At 43.5% G+C, this 12260-nt stretch overlaps 1 long non-coding RNA gene across 1 annotated transcript; it reads left to right on the top strand.

The window, feature by feature from the left end:
- Window positions 1-6025: 6025 nt before the first annotated feature.
- On the top strand, window positions 6026-9871 carry LOC115079355. Its single transcript, XR_003853264.1, has 3 exons — window positions 6026-6076; window positions 6975-7326; window positions 9433-9871. It is a non-coding gene; the product is annotated as an uncharacterized LOC115079355 (long non-coding RNA).
- Window positions 9872-12260: the final 2389 nt, after the last annotated feature.

Below are 12260 nucleotides of genomic sequence, written 5' to 3'. Positions count from 1 at the left end.
TAGGCCCTCTCAGCATACCCCCCTTACCCCCAAAATAAGAACACGGGCTTCAGAGTCAGTATACAAAAGGGTCTTCCGGATTTTAATAATTCCATTCTCCCTTCCCCCCACGGACATGAATACCCCACAATATCACAGTCTCTGCTCCCTTCCCCCCCCCCCCCCCCCAATTCCATCATGAACTCATCCCTCCAAAATGTCTTCAGAAGCTTGACTGGCATAAGAGTTCCTGCTTCCCTCCTACCAGCATCGGTGCCAAACTCTGCCACGTAAATTAATGGCACCACTTTGAGTTTATCAGTGCCGGCAGAGAGGACCGAGTGGGGAAAGGCGTTCTGGAGCCTGTCTGAAAGCACAGCAGAGTGTTTTAAACGGTGTCCTGCTTTCAGCTGGGAGCCAGTGGGGTCGACCTGGTGTAGTTTTCATGTGGTTCTGCTGCTTTGGCTCCTACCAGAATTTCCAAAGCAAAGATCATGCACACAAGTTGGAATTGAAAATGCTCGAGTAATTGGTTCCGATGTGTGCGCAGATTTAGCTTGCGGAAAATTACACCTCCTCTTCACGTCTGTGGGTGAATATAGAGGTCGAAGAGATTTGTTTGGCTAGATTTGGACGTAGCTGGACAAACCCTTGTGCTTTGAATGTTCTGCCCATTTTACATCCCCTGACATCTCCATCGGAATTATTGGCCAGTTAAAAAACTTAGGGGGGGGGGTCATTTTCCAAGCGGATCGCACTTGATAAGGGACGGTTCGCACGCAAAAAAGTCCCTTATCGCGTGCGATACCAAGATCGGGGCGGCGTCAGCCCCGGAAGAGGAGGAGTCTGGGCGGCACCGGGGCTGACGCTGCGAAGACTTCGCCGACAGCGAAAGGTACACTGCATTTTCGCTGCCAGTTTCGCGCCTTTTATGGTGTAGTTATTTGGCGCGACGCCGGCAGCGATCGCACCGCGGAGGTACGATCGCTGCCGGCTATCGCAGGACTGCCCCCCCCTATTTTGCCCCCATTACCGGGGGATTCAAAGAGCCCGGCGGTATCAGTAAATCCAGCCCTCAGTTATAATCAGGGGCAGAGCAGGGGCTTTCTGGGGTGGATTGGCATTATCCAGTTAATATGGCCAGATCGCACCGATATTCAGCATTATCCACTGAAGTTATCTGGCTACCTTTAGGGAGAGTCCTGGAGTTAGCCGGAAAAAAAAAAAAATGATCCGGCTAATTTTCAGATAGCTGGGGTATATTTGGCGGGACACGTACCGCCGGACTCCCCGTGGCTGAATAGGGACCACATAGTTTTTAAAACAAGAAAAGTGCTCCAGCTCTGCCACAGCTCTGCCCTGCGGATCGCCCCCCTCTGCAGCTTGCACATAAGCACCTGTGTAAGCCGGTTACGTTCGTACTTTTACGTGCACCAATCCCTGGGCTGTTTTTTGCACTTTATTTTGTGTTCATGTGGATAGATGCTTTGAAAATCAAGCCCTTCAAAACTATCCATTCCCAATCGAACAGCCATGCGTACATTTTCCAGCTAGGCAGCTTGCAGCACCAGCACCTTTATTTAACCTCTCTATTAATATGGACATAATTATCAGTTATTAAAGCTTCGTTCTTATAAGACAGTAGGTGGAAACTTAGCATGACTAGCTCTGAATTTTGACTAGCAAATGCCTTTGTGTCAACATAGATCAACGTGGATTTAAAAGAGATTTTTTGGCAATTTGTTCTATTTCAGTTACATTTTAAAGTTCTCCTGCAGCTGGGAAGAGTTAAGCCATTCTTTGGATTATCCACTCACACATTTCATTTACATTTTCCTTCTTGTGCTGTTACAGTACCAGCGCTCTAGGGCGTGTGCAGAAAGCAGATCCACTTCTCGACATTCATTCCAGTTGACAGTTCCAAATATATTCTGATGAACAACAAGACATTGCCCTCAGGTTGTTTAAATTACATTTAAGTAGCTTTTTTTTTCTTTCTTTCTTTCTTGCAGATTCAAAGACGGGCTGAGGGTAAGGGAGGCAGATGTTAATTTTTTCTTTCCCGGCGGTATAATTCATTTCAAGAGAGACGTTATCACTATGGCACAGTTTGACTTCGGATCATGTTTGCTCAGCTGTACTTTTTTTTTTTGCCTGTGAACAGGGCCTTATTTTCAAAGGGGCTTTTTCATACATTTAACAACACCTGACTCACGAAGGCGCTTTCTCCCATTTTGGGTTTATGGGAAGAAAGCAGGGATGGTAACTTTCGAAGGGGTATGCGGGTGCACATTGCTGCGTGTGCGTTGGCGTGCACCCAGGGACGTGGCTACTTTACAAGCACACGCACACATGTTATGTATATGTTATGAAATAGCCTGGGCGCGTGTATGTGCGCGCCTTATTTTGCAATTGGGCGCGCACACTTCCTGGTCTGAGCCGCGTAAACAGGGGGAATTTTATAAACCGGTGCGCATCCAGACCATGACCAGTTTCACCAGTTCATCCACCAGTTCATCCAGTGTAGAGCCAGGTCCTCCAAACCCCCATGGTTTAATGGCGTGCAATCCCCCTCGTTATTTAACCTTTCAAAAATGGCTGTTTTGTTTTTGTTTTTTTAAAAGTTAAACCTCCTCCATAGCAGAAGTAAAGTTACGCGGCGCTGGATCCTGGGCATGCACCCAGGCGTGTAAGTATTTGCGCGCACATCTCTTGGCCACGTCCCAGAATGCCCCGCCCTGCACAAACCACACCCCCTTTTGAATTGGCTTGAAATATTCGGTATTGGGAGGATGCGCGCACATGTAGAGGCTTTTAAAATCTGGCAAGCGTGCACATGTCCTAGCTACGTCTGCGTCTCCCAATTTTGGCGCACGCCCAGCTTTTAAAACTCATTTCTTAGCGAGTAAGGTCCATAGATTGGGAAACACCTTTTTGAAAACAGGCTCAAAGTTTCTGCATTCTCAGTGTGCACTTGCGATGTGTGTGGAGGGATGAAGATACTCCGGGTGTATAATTAAGCGCAAATTAAAATATAATAGCTAAAATTGTTTTTGAGAAAGCAGAGACCAATCCTGTGCTTACTTGAAATCCATTGCAGATCTTTACTTAAATAAGTAAAAATAACGAAACATTAGCGTTGTTCCCTAAACTCCAATATGACGGCCAAAAAGAGATGTTATTGTATGGTTACCTCTCCTATAAAATAATGAGTACATTTTTAACTGGATAGTCAATGGGTGGGGAGTGAATGGATTGGGGGAAACTTAACCGGGTAAGTGCCGATATTCAGGCCTATCTGGTTAAATTAACTGGATAAGTTAGACCTGCCACAGAGCTTGTAAGAATTAATTTTTTATTCAGCTCTCTATCCCCATTTAAGTCTTATTGGTTAACACTCCCCGGTTCTGCCCACCCATTCCCTCTCTCCCCTCCACCCACCTGCTCAGCTTAACGGTGTTGAGAGGCAGGCGTGGGAAACAGCAGCAGCGGCTGTGGTGCATGGAGACTGTGAGTAATTCTCATCCTGCCGAGCCTCCTTCTCCTGTGTTACCTCCTGTTTGAAAAGGGAACTGGCAAAAGAAGAGGAAAACACAAGGTTGAGAGTGTGGGGATTGCCATTTTTTTTGGGTGGAGACTATTAAGGGGGTAATTTTCAAATGAGTTGCACGTGTAAATTTAACATGCTATCATAGCAATTTTCAAAAGCCATTTATTCAATTCAATGGCATAAGAACATAAGAACATGCCATACTGGGTCAGACCAAGGATCCATCAAGCCCAACATCCTGTTTCCAACAGTGGCCAATCCAGGCCATAAGAACCTGGCAAGTACCCAAAAACTAAGTCTATTCCATGTTACCATTGCTAATGGCAGTGGCTATCCTCTAAGTGAAGTGTCGTAGCATGTGTCGTATGTGTCGTAGCAATTTTCAAAAGCCCACTCACTCGAGTAAATCAGGCCCTAAGCTGTTGGCCCTCAATAATGTGAATGTACTGAGCCACAGAGGTCAGAAGTAATCACAGGGAGCCCGAATTTCAAATCTTTCTGGGGTACAGCATTTGTATGCATAAGAGCATGCGCCACAATTAATGTTATTATTTTATAATCTGTGCGGTGGCAGCATTATTTCCAAAGCAAGAAAATGCATACTTTCTTCACCCATTTTATAATTATACATGTGTACATTTTACACGTGAAATAATTGTGACGCTATGATGGTAACTTTAAAGCGAGTGCGCGGGTGCCCATAAACACGCATAAGGGCGCACGAGCAAGCATATGCTGGAATTTTAAATCATGCACACGTTTACGTGCGTATGATTTAAAATACGCCTAGCGTGTGTACGTGTGCTCCTAATTTTAAGCCATTACTCCAGCAAATGCACTTCTTGTACCTTCCTTAGGACTTTATGGGCTTTAACACATTCAAGAAAACGGATTTTAAATCATGCTCGCGTGAAGGACGCTTCCAGGTTTCCCAAATGGTCCACCAGTCTCTCTCGAGGTCGTCCATACCCCTTTGGTTCCTCAGCCTGCACCCCGTCCATTTAACCAAGACTCCTCCCCCTGGCGTGTCCTGCTGGCTTACACCTCATCAGGAGCAGCGGCAAATATACGCGGCTAACAAGCCGTCGCGAGCTGCAGCCGCCCTTGAATGCTTTAGCTCCACCCTTTTTTTTTTTTTTTTACTCGCGCACACGTATATATGTGTGTAATTTCCTGCTTTTAAAATACGCGTTGCTCTCGCATGGCCCAGGTACTCGCGTGTATGGGCCTTCTAGCGCGAGCGGCGCTTTTAAAATCGACTCCTGTGCGAATAAACGCACGGAATTTATTTTATTTTATTTTTTAATTTATAGGCCACATTTCATTTATAGGCTTCCAACGAAAGCATTCATAAAAAACAAGACAGAATTAGAAAGTCAAACAAGCAACAAGTTTGAAAAGAAACCAGCAGCAGCAGCTTTGGGTCTCTGTGTACAGCAAAATTGTTTGTATTGGCCGTCTGACATAATACACTAGCCATCAAGAATGATGTCTTTTCAAGTCAAGTAAAACGCCTGTGTAAACAAGTGTGTGTTTTCAGATGTTTTTTTAAGGTTTTGCTGTAAACCTGCTTACGTAAGATAACGAGAAGCTTTTTTGCACAGCAGCAGTCCTGCGGGCACAAATAGCAATATCCCGTGATTCTGACGGTTGGATGAGCCGATGGCTGGGAACCTCGGGCAGACATTGTCCTTCTGATCTTAAAATTCTTAATGGATGATAAATCTTTAACAAAGAATTAATACAGTTCGGGGCCTCATCCCTCAAAGCATTATGAATCACGGTGAGAATTTTACAGTGTATTTGGTACTCAATTGGGAACCAATGTAGGGAGCTTAGCACTGGAGAATTGTGGTCAAACTTGGTGGTCCCAGTCAAAATCCTGGTAGCCGAATTTTGAATTATTAGACGTGCCTTCAAGGCATAGTGTTGGTAGGCCCAGTCATAAAGAATTGCAGTAATCGGTGTCAGATGTTACTAGTTTCTCTAACACAGCTCAAAAGTCAGATGGTTCGAGATAAAATTTCAATCTGCATAGCATTCCAAGCTTCCAAAATGATTTTTGCACCAGCATTTTAACATGTGCTCTAAAGGATGGGTCAGATTCAGTTAGGACCTCTGGATTTTTTGCTTGATGTGCGATAGGAATAGCCTGTTGCTGAATGGATAAAGAAGGTGGCAAGAGGCTTTCTGAATTCTGGCTCAAATGGGCATTCTCAGTTATAGATAGGTTCAGTGAAAGTCTATTATGTGGTAGCCGACTTTATATCAAAGACAGATAAATAGAAAGCAAACCTAATGTGGTATTGATATCAGGAGTACAAGGGGAAAAAAATGCATATCGTCTGCAAACCCAGACCTGATAGAATTTTCCAGAGGAGCCTTAGTTAAATATTGAATAACATAGCCGAAAGGGCTGACCCCTGTGGAACTCCTGTATCCAATGGGAACCAAGATGAAATCTGCGAGCCAGTATTAACTTGTGGAGTTCTGTGAGACAGGTTGGAGACAAAGCAGTGCCGTTAATTCCAATCTGGACCTGGTGAGGTAAGAGTCTGACATTTTATAAAGTATGCGCTTATAACTTTTTTGAAAATGCTTCTTTGTGCGCCTGCTTGGAAGTACCAGCTCGGCATTACCTCTACCAGTTCACCAAAACCCTCTAGCACTTCACTCTGAATCCCCACCAGTTCTCCCAGACCTTCCACCCAAAAACTGCAGACAACACACAAATCCAGACTCACTTGTACCAGTCAATGAGCAGGAGAAAAAAATGTACAAACAAGTTTGATAATATATTTTGATAACGTTGATAATATATTCGAGTGTATCTTATCTCTTACAAGATAGCAATACTGCACGTACTTCAGAATTGCACCCTGGAACATCTCTACATCATCACTTTTCCCCTCCCGGTTAAATGTTCGTGCAAAACTGAAAATAACCTGTGTACTTTCAATGTTTAGAAAATAGCACATACGTGAGGGCCGCTTTGAAAATTCACTGCAAAGTGTTCAAAAGATCCATCTAACTCTCAACTGTATATTCTTCTAGAACAGAGCATTAACACTGAATTTCAGAGGTTACTATGACAAGACCGTCACACATGGAAAGCCCTTACTGTTGTAATAAATAGCTAGCATAATGGCTTCCCAATAAAATCACTGGTCTTTTGCAATCTTTATTTGTGTGGGTTGTTTTTTCTTAATTGAACTAATATATAACTGAACTTATCTCTGGTGCATGCTGCCCTGATGCCTCTTACACAATATGGCCCCATGTTTTGAAATTTGCTCCGCATCCAATACTGAAACCCTCAGTAGCAGACAGATCCACTCATTCACTTGTCAAATGGTTCCAAGTAACAAGCTAGCAAATGTCCAACGTAAGTGCAGAACTCTGCCAATTGCTTCAGTGTTTGTTTTCGCTCCTCTTTGAAAAACAGGACCTCTGGCATGTTTGAAACGAAGGCAAAGTTTGCGATGAAATCGTTGCCAGCAGTCATTCCTTTTATTGGGCCAAAAAAAAAGAGATGTCAGGACTGCAGCGTTTTGAGACCACCCTCCCCCCCACCCAGGGCACAGAAGCTTTCTTCAGATGTGTTCATGCTAATAAGAGCCACATTTTTATCTTCTCTTCCTTTCTGTAAGACCTTTTGCTTCGGTTCTGGGAATCTGGAAGAATCGTGTTAGCACTCGGGCGTGAATCTCCTCCTACTAGTGCCTGGCAACCTTCCAGCAACCACAAGTGCCTCAAGCTATCCAATCGCAAGAGTTTGTCACTGAAAGAATCAAGAGGTAAAGCAGTCATGAATGCCAGCTATTGGTTTATCGGTGCTGTCTGACATTCACAAATGATCTGGAAAAGGTTGATCAAGTTTGCAGGTGGTACAAAAATTATTCGAAGCTGTTAAAGCAGCAGCAGCAGATCTTGATGTACTGCACAGGGACCTTGTGAGGCAAGGAGACTACGCACCTGAATGGCAGATGAACCTGGAAAATTGCAAAGTGACGCACATGGGAAAAAGATAGCGGATGGCTTACACAATTGTAATTTACTATAATTGAAAAATGTTTTAGTTGTTTCAGTGGATAATTTTATTGTCTGTGCAGTACCAGACATTTTTAAACTTTGTATTCTTGCCTTTTAAGTAACTTTAACCAAAGTGCATGTTGCCATGGTACTAAACCCGCCTCCCAAAACACCCTAAACTACTATCAGCACTCGCCCTTATAGAGGCCATTAATGGTTTCTTTTTCATCGATCCAGAAAAAGTTAACACTGATTCTAGGAAACACAGCCTTTTCTTAAAATTATTTTTATCCCTTGTACTCAGCTGCCAATGCAGAGATCTACGATAGTTATGTTATAACCCGCACGTATCAGATAAGTGCGTGTTATAAATATGCAGAAGTATGGCTTACACGTGAATACGAGGAATGCATGGAAAGTGAGTATTTCAGTGTTTTGAATGTGTGTACTTTTCCTATCAATTTTAAAAATATACACATAAAAAAGGTAGGGCTTGCTCATGTAAAACCTCATGTAAGCGCAGAAGTCAGTATATTGTAAAAATATTCATGCATAATTGAAATTACCCATTATCTGATTCCTCCACCAATTCTCCCAGTCCTTCTCCAGGTCATTGAGACCCTCCTGGTTCAGCCTGAACTACCCCCAGTTCACCCAGACCTCCCTCCCAGTCAATATTATACCATGAACAAGTGCGATATCAGTTATGCAAGATAATTAGCGGGTGCAATATCTATTGTCCCTGAACGTAATCCACTATGAAGTGCCTGAAAAAGTGGAATACAGATCAAATAAATAAATAAAACAAGGTGTAAAATTATGCGAGTAGGTTGCCAAATGGACCTGCACCTTTTAAACTTGGTTTTACTCAAGTAAGTGGGCTTTTGAAAATTGCTACAATATATGCCATTGAATTGTCCATAGGATTTACTCGTGTAAGCGTTCTTTACTCGAGTGAATGGCTTTTGAAAATTGCTACAACAGTAGTTGCATTTAAGTGCGCAGCGCCTTTTGAAAAATTACCCCCTTAACTGTTGTCCCCGCCCTGGAAGTTGCCTAGACCGTCCCTTTTCTCTTGCATATATCTGCACGCAAAATGAAAAGTACGCGTGTTTATAAAATAGCATCCACGCAAGTACAAGTGACTCAGGTGTGTATATGCTAATTACCTACAAAGGTACCTCTTTGGAAATTCACTCTACTGTTTCTAGGGCACCAAATTGGTAATGAGATAAACTGGCCACAGCTGCTAAAACATTGTAACTGCGCTGGGGATCCTTGGACAGAGAGCATCGTGTCAGAAGGCAATGCTTGATTCCCCCATCTTCTTTCAAGCCTCTAAAATGTCCATTAAAAAAAAAAAAAGAAAGAAACAAACTCTGAGTACTAGCACTCTGAAATAGAAAACCATAGTGGCACTGTCTAGGGCGCAGTTTTAAGCTGAGGGTGCTGATTAGCTCGTGATGCATGCGTCATCCGGAAGTTCGACAGGGAAATGGGACCAGGATGAAGTAGTGCAAAGGGACACGTTATCCTGTCCAATATGAGAGAGACATCAGTGTCTATAGAAATAGACGCCGGCCATGGGGGAAGTATGCCCTAAAGTTCTGCATGCCAGGACATTACCTTATCTGTAAACTGCTACAGCTCATGGGACTGCAGCGGTTCTGCCAGCTCGCCTCTCTCCTTTCCGCAGCTTCTCAGCACCTATAAATATTAGCTGTCTCTTTGTGTGAACTATCAGTCACCATAACGCACCGGCATTTGGGTGGTGTCAGCGTAAATCAGTCGTGTTTATATTTTACAGTGGCTTATGGATCTGATGCCAGTTCTAACACCATTAATCATTCTTTTTTTTTTTTTCTGTGAAGGTTTTCTGGAGGAAGAGATGCGATGATTGCTGGCAGGGTTTTTCCCCAAACTCTCCTTCTGCATTTCTCAGTGTCCAATCTGCAATCACGTCAAAGAAAGAAAACACTCAGAAGTTGTTAATGCACAGTAAATTCACCCTCATCTGGTGCACCATCTCCTCTGGAAAGTAGCCAGACCTCTATCATGATGGGTGTGGAAGTGAAGAATTACCTCTTTCAGTTTTAGAAGAGGGTTTGTAGAGCTGAGCAGCTGGTGTGGACGGGCAGATGAGAGAGGCCGTATGGTCTTTTTCTGCTGTCATGTTTCTATGTTTGTGATTAAAATAGGTCAGTTTATTTAATCTGTAATAAAATTTGATCGGAATGCTGTCGTTTGCACATGCCTACTCCTGAAAAATTAATCATAAGAACATAAGGCTGGTCTATCAAGCCCAGTATCCTGTTTCCAACAGTGGCCAAGCCAGGTCACAAGTACTTGGCAGGATGCCAGGGGGTAGATAGATTCCAAGCTGCTTATCTCAAGAACAAGCAGTGGATTTCTGCAACTCTGTATTAATAATGGTTAATGGTCTTTTCCTCCAGAAAAGGGACACGTTCTGCGTGCCAGGACATGCCTTATAATAGGACATGTCCTGGCACGCAGGACATGTCCTATTATATGGAAGTGTGTTCCAAATATAAGAGAACATGATTTACCTTGAAGCCTCATGGACTAAGTGTTTTGCCAAACATACCAGATAGGAGAAATTCACCATATACACCTGTCCTCCTGCTTCCGGAAATGTTCTTGGAAATGTTTGTATTTATAGAGTTAAAGAGAGATCTAAGGAGGATCAACCTAGTGATTAGAGCAGCAGGATAAGAACCGGAGAAACCAGGGTTCAAATCCCACCGCTGCTTCTGGTGACCTTGGGCGAGTCACTTCACCCTCCGTTGCCTCAGGTAGAAACTTAGGGCCTCAGTTACTAAAGGCTTTTTTTTCCTCGTAGACACAGAATGGGTAAATCAGAAGCTTAGATTGGGGAAGAGAAGCCACCTATTGTACCTGAAGGTTAACTCACTTTCAGCTCAGATTTGCAAGGCGAGTAAAATAAATCACGGGAATGATTTTTTTTTTTTTTTTTTTTAATAAATAAATTCAAATCCAAGGGGGATATTTTCAGAAAGGAGATACGACGAAAAAAAACATCCAATATGCCCTCGGGATTCCATAGGGCACCAGGAGGGAGAGAAGCATCTCGGGGTCGCGAGGTGAAGTTGGAGGGAGAGAAGCTCAGGCAAAGTGTGAGGAAAGTTCTTCTTCCCAGAGATGCATTGCGTGCCTGGAACGGCCTCCCGGCAGGACCTAGCAACAACCACCACAATTCAGGGGGAAGGAAAGGGCCTAAGATCAAATCGGGTCAGTGCCGAGGGGGCAACTGGTCACTGGGCGGGGAGCAGAGGTTCCTACCTGTGTTTTATGCTGTCAGGTAGTGGAAGATTAGAAACGGATTCCTCTCTCTTTATGAACCGACTTTACGGTTCATAAACGCGCCAGTTCCGCTATTTCATTACTTATTCGTGACCCAGCTCGCATTGGAGAAGAAGAGTTTTATTCCGTACAAGTTCCGTACAAATAGCAATATTCATCAGGGGGACCCGCACTGGTGCAAGGGCTGTGCCTTTAACTAGAAGCACCACCTTGACGCGGTCTCACGCTTTCTTTGGAAAATTCCGCCACGGAATGTGCCCGGAGACACTTACACTTCCTGAATGCATCTGAGGGGGAGGGGAGAAATGACCTGTGTAATTCCTGACTCTGCCCCCCATGAACGCCTCTGCTCGCTGCGGGTTAAAGCTATGACCACTGCTTAGCATTTCTGTAGCACTACACCACATGACGGGGGCGCTGTACGCCTGCGTGGCGGCTGCACGGCGCACAAGTTTACCCGCATATCGGGCAGGCAGTTTTGAAAAAGGCTGGGTTTTTTTTTTTTTGTGGGTTTTCCTTGTGGGAATGGCTTTGAAAATTAACCCCATTATAGGAATTTTAAAACTTTATAAAGTACAGTATGCAAGGTTCACAGTTTTCTGTCATTAGCCATATGTTTAAGGTACATAAAACAAAAAAAGTAATTACCTAATGCAGTGAGGTTACCAGGACATATAAAAGCCTATCTTTTATCGCTGTGAAATTGTAGACTGCATTTATTTGTATTAGCTTACTTAGTTTACCTTAGACGTTGTCTCTATGAATAGCTTTTCTTTTCTTATAATTGTAACTTAACACTGTCATCAGCAGATAATATCCTGACTCTCATTTCATTTTGGCTGCGTTAAACCTCTGCCTCCCAGAGCGGTGTCCCAGAGGACTGCGGGGCAGCTGGTGACTCAGCCGGCGGCCGGCGTGCGATGTCCACAAACAGAGCTGAAATACAATAATTCTGCGGCATTCCAGCTGTAGTGGAACAGTGTCCAATCCAGTGGAATACAATCCCTTGAGGCTTCCAAACAGGCCCAGTCTTCAGAGGAACCAAGGCATTCAGATTAATCTGATTATTTAAGATGAACGTTTGCACATATCTCATATTTTTTGTTTTTTGTTCCTTGTACACCATATCTATGGTAATTCCAATGCTGGTTATCTGTAAACCGAAGCGATATGTACTTGTACATGATCTTCGGTATATGAAAGACTTTAAATAAATAAAATAAATATTTATTTTGAATACACTGAGAACTAGATTTCTGAGTTAGCGTATTCTATGGCCAAGAAAAAGTATATAGGAATCTTAAAGAATTTTCTTATTTCAGCTAAACATTTTTAGGGTTTGATGGGCATCTTATCT

The sequence above is a fragment of the Rhinatrema bivittatum genome, chromosome 17, assembly GCF_901001135.1.
Source record: "Rhinatrema bivittatum chromosome 17, aRhiBiv1.1, whole genome shotgun sequence".
NCBI lineage: Eukaryota > Metazoa > Chordata > Amphibia > Gymnophiona > Rhinatrematidae > Rhinatrema > Rhinatrema bivittatum.
The sequence above is the reverse complement of the archived record's forward strand: the minus strand, read 5'-3'. Positions and strand labels throughout refer to the sequence as shown.